The following is a 13,566-nucleotide window of genomic DNA, read 5'->3' on the forward strand; positions in this document are numbered from 1 at the left end:
CCAATTTGAACTTGTGCATGGAGGCATCTACCCATCAGCAAGCAGTTGTCAGACACCAGCAGGAAGTCCAAAAATTCAGCTCAATACTGACAGCTCTATCTGGAGACAGCATCAGATTCCACAGGCAAAGTGCTAAGTTCCCAAGACTGCCCTTCGGTAACAAGCCCAGGCTGTTAACTGTGTTTCTGACCATCCGGTTACAAATCGAAGGGCCCAACAACCCCTCCAATTAAGGCTGCCAATCCTAAACCCAGATTGTCACCTGTACGTCTGATCAAGGTTTCCAAAACCCTCACCTCATTAACTTGCTAGAGCAGCTTACAGAAATCAGGAAACTTATTCACTCACTATGTTACTGGTTCATGATAAAAGGATATAACTCAGTCCAGACGGTGTGGCTCAGTGGTTGAGCATTGGCCCGTGAACCAAGAGGTCGCCGGTTCAATTCCTGGTCAGGACACATGCCCAGGTTGTGGGCCCAATCCCCAGTGGGGGGCATGCAGGAGGTGGCCAATCGATGTTTTCTTTCATTGATGTTTCTATTTCTGTCTCCCTCTCCCTTCCTCTCTCTCTAAAATCAATAAAGAAAAAAAAATTAAAACGGGGTATAACTCAAAAACAACCAGATGGAAGAGATGCACAGGGAAGGCATAGGGAAAGGGCACAGAGTTCATGCCCTCTCTGGGTACACCACTCTGCCTGACTCTCCACATGTTCAACCTGAGCCCAGTCCTTTGAGGGTTTTATAGAGGTTTTATATATAGGCATGATGGTTAAATCTTTAGCCACTGGATGTGGATTCGACCTCCAGTCCCTCTCTTCTCCATGGGTAAGGGGGTGAGGGGGTTAGACTGAAAGTTCCAGCCCCCTAATCACATGGTTGGTTCTCCTGGCAGCCAGCCCTTATCCATAGTTGGAACCCAAAAATCACCTCATTAGCATAACAAAGGACACCTTTATTACCCAGGACACTTAGGGTATTTCAGGGGATTTGTGAGCTATGAGCCAGAAACCTTAGACTAAAAGCAAATGTATACGAGAAATATATTTTGGTTATCTGAGTGACCAAATATATATTTTTCTTATAAATCACAATATCACAGTACTACTTGGCAGTTAACACATTGCAGTGGACAAGAGTGCACAGCTATGTGGAAATAAACATTTCTCAAGTGGTGTTCTCAAAGAATTTATCGGATGACAACACACAATGTCATTTTCTCTTGGTTTTCTGTCATTTACTATCAAAAAGCATGGAGCACCAGCACCTGCAGAATAAGACTGGACATGATAGACTATCTAGGAGATAATTTAACATGAAAATGAACAGTGACAAGACAAGAATAATTTATTTTTAATGGTGGTTGCTTAATTAGTTATGATTTCTTGAGATGACCTGCCCATGTGCAGGGGAACGTGCTTATAGATGCAATATGTCTCCGGCAGCAAGGGCGTCTGGGAAGTGTTGGACTCTCTGTTTAACCCTCTGTGACTGTTTAATTCTCTGTAGACTCAGGCTTGGCTACCCAGAAACCTGCAATGACATCCAAAGAAATAGAGTGTGGATAACTGCCTGATGTTATCTCTTAACTTAGGGATGGATTGTTCTGTATGGTGGTCTACATGACTACCCACCATGTAGTTTTAACAGCATCCCCCCATACAAAAAAGACTGTCCTGGGATGGTGTGGATTCTTCCTGGCTGGCCACCTCTGGAAACAGCTGCCTTGCCTGTGTATAAGTTTCTCCTGTTAAAGCTCTTAGGAATTGGAATAAGGCTACTTGTCAGTTCTTTGGAATTGATTCTGAATTTAGGCCTTTGGGGCTTTCCTTCAGCATCATGTGACCATGTTGTCATCCTTCCAGCTCATATCCTTTGCTTTTTAGGGGAGGTGTGGGCATGAGGGCTGATGCCTACATCTGAGTTTAACTATGCATTGTGTTGTAATCTGATATTGTAGGAAAATCTGATGGTCCTGATGGGCTATGGTCACCTCCAAGATTCTAGAAATCAGTAGTTGTTTCACTGAAGTGAACCTTGAGTATTCAATTTTCTAAAAATCCCTAAACGTGATTTTTGTGGAATTTCTTTCACTTTTAAAAATTATAAGGTCTCAGAGTAAGCTTTCATGTCACATAAAAAATATATTACTTATAATTTCTCTTTACTTGATTTTGCTTGTTTTTCTTCTTGTACTCACCAAAACATAGTTACTATTTATGCTCTAAACTGATGGTCTCAATTTTTATTCTGAACTGTATTAAAAAGAGTAATTATCTCCATTGGGAAAACTAGTTACTATTTTGGAGCAAGGCATTCTATGGTTTCATTTAAAATAATTGCTGTCTGATTTTCTTAGGAATGTGTTAAAACTTTCATGGCAGCAGAGTTTAGTATCTTTAAAATTAAGTGGCAGTGGTTTAAACACTGGTTTAAGTGGTTATAGAAAAATTGATGACCATTTTTCAGAAATAGAAGTTGAAAGCAGAAATTAACAAAGCCAGCCAATATCTGGAACTCACAAAGTTTTTTAAAATCAGTCCTAAGAAAGGAGAATGGGTGCATACTGTTTTCCTCTCCTCAATATACCTTAAGAGAAGATGACACAAAGAGTGTGTTTATGTTACCCTTATCAAATGAAAATTTGGTGGCCATAGGCAGGTGCTCGAAGGCTCGGTGGGAGAACGGAGATCATAAAAATGCTAACTACTTTTACTTAATTAAGCGTTGAGTACCTATATCAAAGTCAGCTCAAGGTAGGTATGCATTAAGCTTTTTAATACCACTAGATTCTGAGCACGACACAGAAAGATTTATTAGCTTCAAGAGTAGAAGTCATGATAAGAAAATTAACTCAGATAATATCAGAAGTTTGATTTTATATACCTACATATACACATATGATTGTATATTTACAGGGTGGGGCAAAAGTAGGTTTATAGTCTTGAGTACATGAAAGTACTAATCTGTGCCTACCCAATTTTATTTTACTAAAAAAAATTTTTTTCTTTATTGGATTTTTTTTAGAGAGAGAAAGAGATAGGAAACATTGGTGAGAGAGACATCGATTGGCTGTCTCCTGCATGCCCCCACTGGGGATTTTGCCCACAACCTGGGCATGTGACCTAACCAGGAATCAAACTGGTGACCTCTTGGTGTATGAGTCAATGCCCAACCACTGAGCCACACCAGCCAGGCTGTGCCTACCCAATTGTAATGGCTTAAATCTTGCTCCATGTTATCTCTTTTCCTTGACCTTCCATGTACAGTTAACTCTCATCAATATTTATACTAAATATTTTATTTAGAAGTTTTATTTTATAGAAAAGTTCCCTTGATTATATAAACATTGATTTGCATCTTGCTTCCTAATCTGTGACGAAGAAGATGAATAATAAAGTTACCACACAATCCCAAATGGTGATAAAAATTTGTATTTCAGGCAGACTTCCAAGAGTTCATGGCTTGTTTTAAAGGTTTAATGTATTTTCATGCAGATATATCATAGAAAGTAACCCCTAAATCAAAGACCTATAAAATGTATGCTGGACTAGTTTACAGAGGCAGTGAAATAAACATAGCCTAGCAGCACAGCAAGAGAATTAACCCGTGAATGAGTGGTCAGAAGCCCAGAAGCTCAGCAAAATAAGCTAATAGTCTGGGTCAAGGTAAAACGAAATCTTTAACATTGAAAAGATAAAATGAGCTCAACATGAGGCAGTATCCATATAAAGTTACAACCTGCTTAGGTATTATGGGAAGTTTTGTATTGGATTTAGCAGTAGTGTTTCTCCCTTAATAATGAGTAATACAGTGTAATTATAATTATAAAAGCTATGCTATCGATAATTTGTTATATACTGATACAGATGGTTCTGTCCAGGAAAATGTGATTAAGGGGGCTTACGAAGTCTTGCAATCCATTTTGAGTTTTTGTTCTCTCCTAAAGAGCATATTACACATTTAAAGAGATCCTATGTTGGCACAGTAGAGACCCAGGGTTCTTCAGCCTGCAGTATCCTGAGAGATTGGCCCTCAATGAACTGTGTTTGCCTGTTACGTTCTACATAAGATTTCTTTCTCGACCAGCACCCCACTGCCTGAAGTCTTGTTCCTTTAGAATCAGAGAGAGACCATCAAGGCCAATCTCATATTCTGATTCTAATTCACCCTCCACTCATCAAATGGTTACCCAGTAATAAAACACATATTAATTGTGTTTCAGGAGATGTGAAACAGGGGTTCTCTCTGTGCAGAAAACTGTGTAACCCACTTCTCATAGGCAAGACAGGCTCCAAATGAGAATAGGACCGCACATCGGCTATAAAGATACATGCCCGCCGATCAGAGAACTCTAGCTTCCCTTCGAGTTTGCCCAAGTAGTTTTAGGAAATCTGTCTGGATTTATTTTTATTGTAGCACTTATTGCAATGAATTAGAACTGCCCTTTTCTGTTACCCCTCCTGTTATACTTGCAAGCTCTTTGATGAAGAGGTGTTATACTCAATTTCTTTTTCCATTCATGAGAGTTTCATCCTCTCTGCCTTTAAAATAGATCTCTTTTCCAAGTCCTTTTCACCAGCTCCACCATTACAACCCTGCCCCAAGTCCTCATCATCTTTTGTTTGAATTCATACAGGAGTTGCCGAAGTGGTCTTTCTTGCTTTTGTGTTATCCCTACATAGTCCGCCCTGCAGAATGCAGCCAGGAGGATGATTCTAAGACTCGCATTTAAATTATTTTCCTTTAAAAACCCCTTAAGTAACTTTCAATAGAAAAAATGATAAAAGCCAAACCCCTTACCCACTTATTTCTCTAACATGTTTCTTTGTATTTTTCTCTGAGTTCGTACGTTTTAAAGAAAATTACTTCTCTTCTCTTTCCCAAACATTCATCGCGTGTTTCCAATCAGGGTGCGTGCCCTTCTGCTTCGACTCTCCGCTCCAAGATCTTGGGTGACTGCCTCCTTCTGGTTACTCAAGTCTCAGCTCAAGTGCTCCCCTCTGGGAGATCCTGCCCGGCTGTTTAGATGAAGTGACTCACCCTGTCCCAGTTGCTCTTTCTCATATTTCCCTATTTTTCATAGCACATTTTGGTATTAAAAATGAACACATTTGTTATGTGTTTATTGTCTATTTCATTACAATGAAAGATAAACTCCTTGAGAACAGAGACTTTATTCTGCTCATTACGGGATACTTAGTTCTTGGACCTGTCCCTGATAAATAGTAGCTGCTTAATAAATATTTCGACTGGTAAAAAGTTTGTCTTGTCAATCACTCTACCCACAGTGGCTAGCACAATGCTAGACACATTTTAGGTATATAAGAAATATACATTAATGTGTCCCCTGAAAATCTTGAAAATTATGTAGTTCTATGGGTTGAAATGCATTTTTCAGCAGGGTATGTTGAATTCCTAACCCTGTTACCTGTGAAGGTAACCTTAATTGGTAATAAGGTCTTCGTGGATGTAATCAAGTTAAAATGAGGTCATTCTCTATTAAGATGGCCCTTGCCCTGGCCGGTTTGGCTCAGCAGTTAGAGAGTCGGCCCACAGATCAGAGAGTTCCAGGTTTGGTTCCCGCTAAGGGCACGTACCTAGGTTTCAGTTTGTCCCTGGCACCATGGGATCGTGTGGATGGCAGCCAGTGGATGTGTCTCTCTCACATAGATGTTTCTCTCTCTCTCTCTTTTCCTCCCTCTCTCCTTCCTGCTCTATCTGAAGATAAATGCAAAAATATCCTCGGGTGAGGATAAAAAAAAAAAAAAAAAGATGACCCTTAATCCTGACTAGTGTCCTTATAAGAAAATACATAGAAACAGACACACAGGGAAAATACGATGGGACAAGGAAAGATTGGAATGACGTATGTACAAGCCAAGGGCTGTTGGCAATGCCAGACGTTAAGAGAAAGGCATGGAACAGACCCCTCAGAGTTTTCCAGAAAAAAAGTCAACCTTGCCCTGGCCGGTTTGGCTCAGCGGTTGGAGCGTTGGCCCTCGAACCAAAGAGTTGCGGGTTCGATTCTGGTCAAGGGCATGTACCTTGGTTGCAGTTCTGTCCCTGGCCCTGCGTGAGGTCATGTGGGAGACAATCAATCGACGTGTCTCTTTCACATTAATGTTTCTCTCTCTCTCTCCTCTACCACCTCCCCACTCTGTCTGAAAATAAATGGAAAAAATATCCTCAGGTGAAGATTTTTAAAAAAAATCAACCTTGGTTAACCTCTTTGTTTTAGACTGCTGGGCTCCAGAGCTGTGAGAGAATAAAGTTCTGTTGATTTAAGTCACCCATTCATGGCACTTCGTTAAGGGCCATCCTAGGAAATTAATATATATGGCAAAAAAGAAAAAGAAAAGGTTAGAAAGATGAGTGAGGATGGAGAATGTGAGATGTCAATTTCTTTTACTATCTTTCCATTATGAGATATAAGAGAGTTTTCCAGTTTTTGTTATTACTAGTGATGTGACGTTAGATATACATTTTAACCTCTCTGAACCTATTTTCTCATGTGGTTATACAGTCTGTGATGTTAAAAGAGTTAAGTGAAAGTAACATGTGAACAGTGTCCAGACCGTAGTAAATATTTCATAAATATTAGCCATGATTCTTACTCAGGGGCTGGAAACTATGACTGTGAGCAAAACCGGTGCTATAACCATTAGCAACGTAAAATTTGCCTTTCACTCAACAATGTGTTTCTCCAAAAAACATCTATAATTTCCAAGTTGCACTTCTCACTTTGGTCCAATGTCAGGGTGAGCTCTTTAAGCAGTTTCCTCAGAATCCTCTCTTTGCAAGAAGTGAGAAATTTGGAGCCATATTTCAGCTTAATACAAGGTTCAACATCATATAATGAGAGTTATTTCTGTCTAAACATAGACAGACTCTCATTGGGTAATGACTTGCCTGCGTCTGCATGATTATTCATTAGGAGGATGTAGATGAGATTCATAAATAGATTTGGTACAGCAGGTCTCTCACTACCTGTAATGGGTCCTGAAATATGCTGCCCAAGTCCCCTTTAAGGACTGAGGAACACCCTTCTTTAGCGGCTGCAGGTGCTTCTGGCTGTCAATCCATTCGGGAACTTGTTCTAGTCTAGAAAAACCTACTCACCTAAACCATGGCCTCTTCTGGGAGCAGCCTACATCCAAGATTGGCTGTTGTAGGGTTACAGAGACTAAGTTCCCTCTCCCTGACTTGAAACAACTCTGGAGGATCATCCCACTTTATAGTTCCCGACAGGATCAGCTGAGACCTTTCCTGAGACTGATTAAGGCCAACTTTTCCCTCTGCTCAATCCTACTTCTTTGTCCTTCCCCACAGATGCCAAACCCAGGTGTCCTCCTGAGTAGATTTCTTATATTTGAGACTCTGTCTCAATGTCTTCTTCACTATTCCCTTTTCCGAAATGAGAAAGCTGAACTTCTAAGATATTTCCCTCAAAATCCAGTGGAAGAACTAAGAATCTACTCTGAGCTACTACCTAAGAACCTATTGCTTCTTGACTCTCCCTGCATAAAACAACTGAAACTGCACAGGTGACATATTTATTCATGGAATGAATGGAAACATACCCATTAGGTGGCACTGACTGAATTCATTAACACTGAAGGGAGGTGAGGGGAATGTTGGAAGGGGATTAATAAATAGGTTCCCTAAGAAGACAGTTGTTGCTGATGCATGCAGGTGCTAAAGCATTTATTTTCAGGTATTTGTGCTACAAGTTTTGTATGCATTATATAAATTTAGTCCAAGAACAACCTTTATAAGTAGCTGCTAATTAGAATTTCGAGGGTCAGTGCCGTAATGAAGGTCAGACATTATGGAGGGCTTGCTTTCAAATTGTGCCTCCATGCTTATGAGATCTAAGCAATATCTGAAATCTCTAAGCATCAGTTATCTCTTCTCTAAAGAATGAGTGAGTGTATAATTATGCCTACTTCATAATGTTACTGTGAAGACCAAGAGAGGTAAAGTATAAAAAGTATATAGCACATAATAAAACCTCAATAAATGATAGTTGCATCCATTTTGTAGATGAAATAATATAAGTACAGAAAGAATGATAACTTGACCTAGATCATACAGCTTAATAGTGGCAGTAGATTTTCCAGGCCATCAGATTCTCTTACCCCAGTATTTCTTTTGTGACAGAATTTACCATTCGGCCATTTTCCAGACAACTTTAAATAAGACATTATTGGGACACATGGAGGTGGTCCCGTGACCACATTGTTATTAGGACTAGGCTCAATGGGAAGTAGCAGATGTCCCCTTCTGCTATGAATTTCTCCTCCAATCCAGTGAAGAGCCAATGTTCTTCAGGGCCACTCTCCCCAAGGATGCTCCGAGGCTCTGGTTGGCAGTCCCTGTCTTAAGCTATTGATGCCACAGGTATACTCTGAGGCAGGGTAAGGTTGGGAGAGAGAAAAGGGAAGGGTCCTTTGTGGATTGACAGATGGATTCAAACTCAGCAAATACAGAAATCCAGTTCGGGAGATATCTCACATCCAATGTATCCACTTTCTAAGCACTCTAGCTTTTCAGAATAGAAAGGTGGTGCTTGAATTAAACTTTTTTTTTTATTCTCCAAAACACCACTATTAAACTGATTTTAATACATTTTGTATTACATAGAATGATCTGAAATTCTGAATCCATCATGCAAGACATGAATAGAATTGGACTGCACACTAAAGAAGTGCATACTTCACTGTTGTACATTTGCCTAGATCACCTTTAAAACAATTAAATGGCACATGTGTGACTAAATTACCATACCATGTTCTCTGTTTAATTTCAAGGTTGATGTGCCTTTCTATCACAAATGTGGTTAGAATGCTGGGGGACAGTGTGGGGTTGGAGGGTTGGAAGATTGACATTTTTTAACCTTGTGTTAAGCACTCCCAACCTTGTGTTAATGCATTCTCGGAATCCTAGCCAAGGGGATGGGGGGACCCTGGCCCACCCAGGTGTGTTGGGTGCTTCATTTGCATGTGAATAAAGGCCTCTTCCCGTAAAAAGCAAGAGACAAAGCTAGGGTGTATGCAGTATTGCCATCTCAAGGAAATAATTTAATTAAATCCACTTGTAACCTGGGGGTACCAGCCTGCAAAAAAATGGGACTGCGTCCAGAGAACTGGAGCATTTGCTCTCTTGCAAATCTCCCTCTCACTTCAACCAGTGGTTGTAGGTTCACTGCGTTGTACCGATCCCAGCAGGCGGAGAGATGGCAGACAGAACAGAAATTATTGGCTGTTTCTGTTGTTTTGATTTCCATATATTTGATAACTTTGTGTTATTTAAATAATTGTAAGCCTTCAGCATGTTAGTTAATTCACCTATATTATCCATTTACGTGAAGTGCTGATCAATGGAAGCTTCTCTAAACAAACAAACAAACAACAACAACAACAACATTCTGCATCAACAAAGTTTACCACTAGTATCCCTACTCCCTTTTCCTAAGGAACCTCATCAGTAAATTCCTACAATGTTTTTCTTTTTATTCTGACCTCCTTTGTGTTCCTATGCTGGGTCTATTTTTGTTCCCTTTACTCTTCCAGTCTGACTGCTACACTTTTAACATTTATTTCAGGAAGGCATTTAATAAATCTGAGCACTATTGGAAGGATGTTATTGACTCCATGGTAGCTGGTTTACTGGCAGCACTAAAAACATGTATCTCCAAATTCACCTGTGATGAAATGAAATACAGAACTGGTATTAAAATGGATTATTTGTTTTCTTCTTTGGTCATGTCTTATGAGAAAACTGTGATGGTTAATTTCATTTCATATGTCTGGGTCAAGGTGCTCAGACATGCAGTCAAATGTTATTCTGAATATTTTTGTGAGGATAGTTTGAATGAGATTAACATTTAAACCAGCGGACTTTGAGTAAAGTAGATTGCCTTTTCTAATGCGGGTGGACCTCATTCAATCAGCTGAAGGCGGACTGAATAGAAAGAAGTCTGACCTCCCCAGAACAAGAGAGAATTAAGGAACAGATGGCCTTTGGACTTGAACTGAAACATCGTCTGCTCTATGGTTCTCCAGCCAATAGATTTTAGACTCGTGAGCCTCCATAATAGTCTGAGCCAATAAAATAAATATCTTTTTACATTTACACATATATACATCCTATTGGTTCTGTCTTTCTGGAGAACCCTAATACAAACGTAAGCAATAGCGAAAGACTACATTGATTTTACAGCTGTGGAGAGAAGAACTAGGGTAGCTTCAATGTCTAGAATGCTTTTCTGTAGTGGGTAATAGACATTTCATGTCAAAAGTTTGTGGCCAAATAAGTTTGAGAAATATGGAACCAAACACAATTAGTCGTGTTTCTTTACAATAGGGGTCCAGAGTCAAAAAGGAACAAGATGAACTAGAAAAACCAGGGGAGTTAGGAAGAGAAATTCAGGCAGAAGAATGTTACACCCGAAGGCAACTGAGGCTCATGAAGTAGGGGGATCTGCAGCTAATTCACTCTCCCCTGAAACTGGAGGGAGAGACTAGATCAGGGTCCCCCTTTAGTTCCCCCTCCGGTGGCTTCTTTGTACTTAGAGTACACTTCATACCCCCTGCTGTGGTCTGCAAGAGCAACAGACACTCCCTTGCTTCCCTTTCACTCTCCTCCTACCACTTTCCTCTCTGGGGGCTCATTTTCTGTTTTCCTCAGGGCTTCGAACTCATCCCCATCTCGAGTCTTTGCACACTTGTCCATTGTACACTCTCACATCATCGCCTTAATGGCTCCCTCTCATTATTCAAGTCTTTCTCTCTCAAAGAAATTTTTCCTCTCCATTCTACATAGAGAGCAAGGACCTCCTGGGCTCTCCCCATCTCATACATTAATCTTTTTTATTTTCTTCATAGAAGGAATCTGTGTTGGTATCATATTTATCGGTTCATTTCTAATGACTATAATCTGAGCACTTAAGAGTCAACTAAAATATATTACTCAGTGGTCTGGAATCATTGATGAATTTATTTATCAATCAAACATTGCACTGGCACCATGTCAATATGGGGAATTATGACTGAAGGCTAATTTATAAGGTGCTCACATCCAGGAGGTAAAGAGGGAAGTGAGCTTGTTAGGACCACTAACGGCATAAAGTGCCAAATTCCCTGGGTAAAATTCAGCCAGAAATAAGATGTTCAGCAGGAAAACAGAGAGAGGGACACTAGAATACTAAAGAGAGAGGGTGACCTAGTCTGTGTCTCTAGAAAAGCAATGCTAGACAAGTCAATCCACCAAACATGATGGCTAGAGATTATACGTACAGTTCCTAGAAAATGATTTGCAGGGTTGCAGTCTAAAAAGGCATCATTCTGGAGCAGAAAATAGAATTGTTAAGAGCGCAGCCCGGCCAGTGTGGCTCAGTGGTTGAGCATCTACCCATGCACCAAGAGTTCGCTGGTTCGATTCCCAGTCAGAGTACATTAAAAAAAAAAAAAAGAAGAAGAATTGTTAAGAGCACATATTTAAAGTTCAGTATGTATAGTACTATTAGCAGAATAATTTTAAGTAGTATATAGACAGATTTCTTTAAAATTATTAGTTGAATATTTTCCAATGTGTGCTAGAATGACTTCTCACATCAAGATGATAGTCTCATTATAGAATAAGATATAACCATGATACATTTAAAAGATGTGTCAATTTCACAAAAATAATGCATAATTTTAAAATTAATATACAGCTATGTACAAAAATAGTCATGAAAGGAGCAAATAAAAGATGAGTTCAGAATATGAGGGTAAAAAAAATAGAACATATTTTGCCTTCCACACCATTTTCCTCAGAGGTGTGCTCATCTCAACATATAACAAATTCAAATTCTGGATCCCAAGCCATGGTGCCTTTTACTTGTAAGCTGCCATCCAAATCCTAGCACTTTCCTAACTCTTTTCACTTAAGCATGGCATGAAGAAAGGAGTCTTGGCCTTAGGAGCATAAACCATGGCTCTGCCACTTAGATGCATAGCTTACAGAAAGAGACTGAACTTCTCTGATTCACAGCCCCTTATCTGTGAGCACTGAATACCTGCCTGTTGAATCTGACCTCTGTTCACGTGTCCCAGCCACCTTCTCTGACCTGACCCTACCATTTCATTCCTTCTACTTTCAACTGCCTCCTCCCTCATTGTTTTCAAACTCCGTCTGTCAGAATCACCTTGGATCTGGGGAAAATGCAGCTTCCTGGGACCACACCCAGAAATTTTGATTTCTGTAAGTGTGTGGTGAACTCAGACAATCTGTATTCTAGTAAGCACCCTGTGTTTTTGAAGCAGAGCTGACGTGTTAGGAAATACTCCTCAACTCAAAGTATCAGCATGAGAGCTATAAAGAGAGGTACATAATTGTTGAGTTATTATTATTGTTAAGTCACCTCTGAATCAGTGGCCCCTCCCTTCCTCTCTTCTCTGTCTCCTAACTCTATTCCTATGTGTGTATTGTCCCACGTGCTTTTTTCTTTTCATGGTGGTTTGGTCATCCATACCTCCTGGCTTCTCCAGCTAATCTATCACACCTTCAACCCTGTGGCTGTCTTTGCCATTCTCTCCAGATGAATAGACCTATAAGAGAAAGGTCATTACTATTTAAAAAGACACATAAACTATGTCTCTAGAAGTTCAGGAAGATTAAAATCATATCAAGCATCTTCTCAGATGACAATGGCATGAAACTAGAAACCAATTATAATAAAAACACTCAAAAACATTCAAACACATGGAGGCTAAATAGCAAGTTATTAAACAATTAATGGGTTACCAAGGAGATCAAGGAATATATTAAGAATTTCCTGGAACCAATGAAAATGAACACACAACACCACAAAATTTATGGAATGCAGCGAAAGCAGTCCTAAGAGGAAAGTTCATAGCACTACAGGCCTACCTCAAGAAATAAGAACAATTTCTAATTGACTATCTAACCCTACAACTTAAGGAACTAGAAAGTAAACAGAAACACCTAGAGTAAGTAGAAGGAAAGAACAAAATAGACCCAGAGACACAGAAGTAAGGTTCAGACTGACAAACTTCAGAGGAGGGAGTAGATGGGAGAGAAGAGATAAACCAAAGAACGTATATGCATAACCAATGGACAGAGACAACAATGTTGTGTGTGTGTGTATGGCGGGGGGGGGGGTGGGTGCAGGATTAGGAGGAGGATGTCAATAGGGGGGAAAAGGAGAAACATCTGTAACAAAAATTAATTAATTTTAAAAAATGATAATAAAATAATAAGACACATAACCAGCTACACAGACCACATCTGGACTTGGATGGAGGAATAGCAGACATCACTGAAGCCAGGAACTCCAGTCTACAGACCTCTATGTTCCCAGAGTCTGGAGAAAATTTGGTGAACCCCAGATAATTGCTCGGCTGCCCCTCACAGCAGCTCTCAAAGGCTGTGTGTAGATAGTCATTGATACACTGCTCCAAGAACTAATAAGGTTAACATCTACTTTGGGGGGTGGGGGTATAAGGAGAGGAAAGCAGAGAAAAGCCATAATTAGGGGATTGAGAGAGGGGGCCTCT

The sequence above is a fragment of the Molossus molossus genome, unplaced genomic scaffold (assembly GCF_014108415.1).
Source record: "Molossus molossus isolate mMolMol1 unplaced genomic scaffold, mMolMol1.p scaffold_m16_p_10, whole genome shotgun sequence".
NCBI classification, from domain to species: Eukaryota; Metazoa; Chordata; class Mammalia; order Chiroptera; family Molossidae; genus Molossus; species Molossus molossus.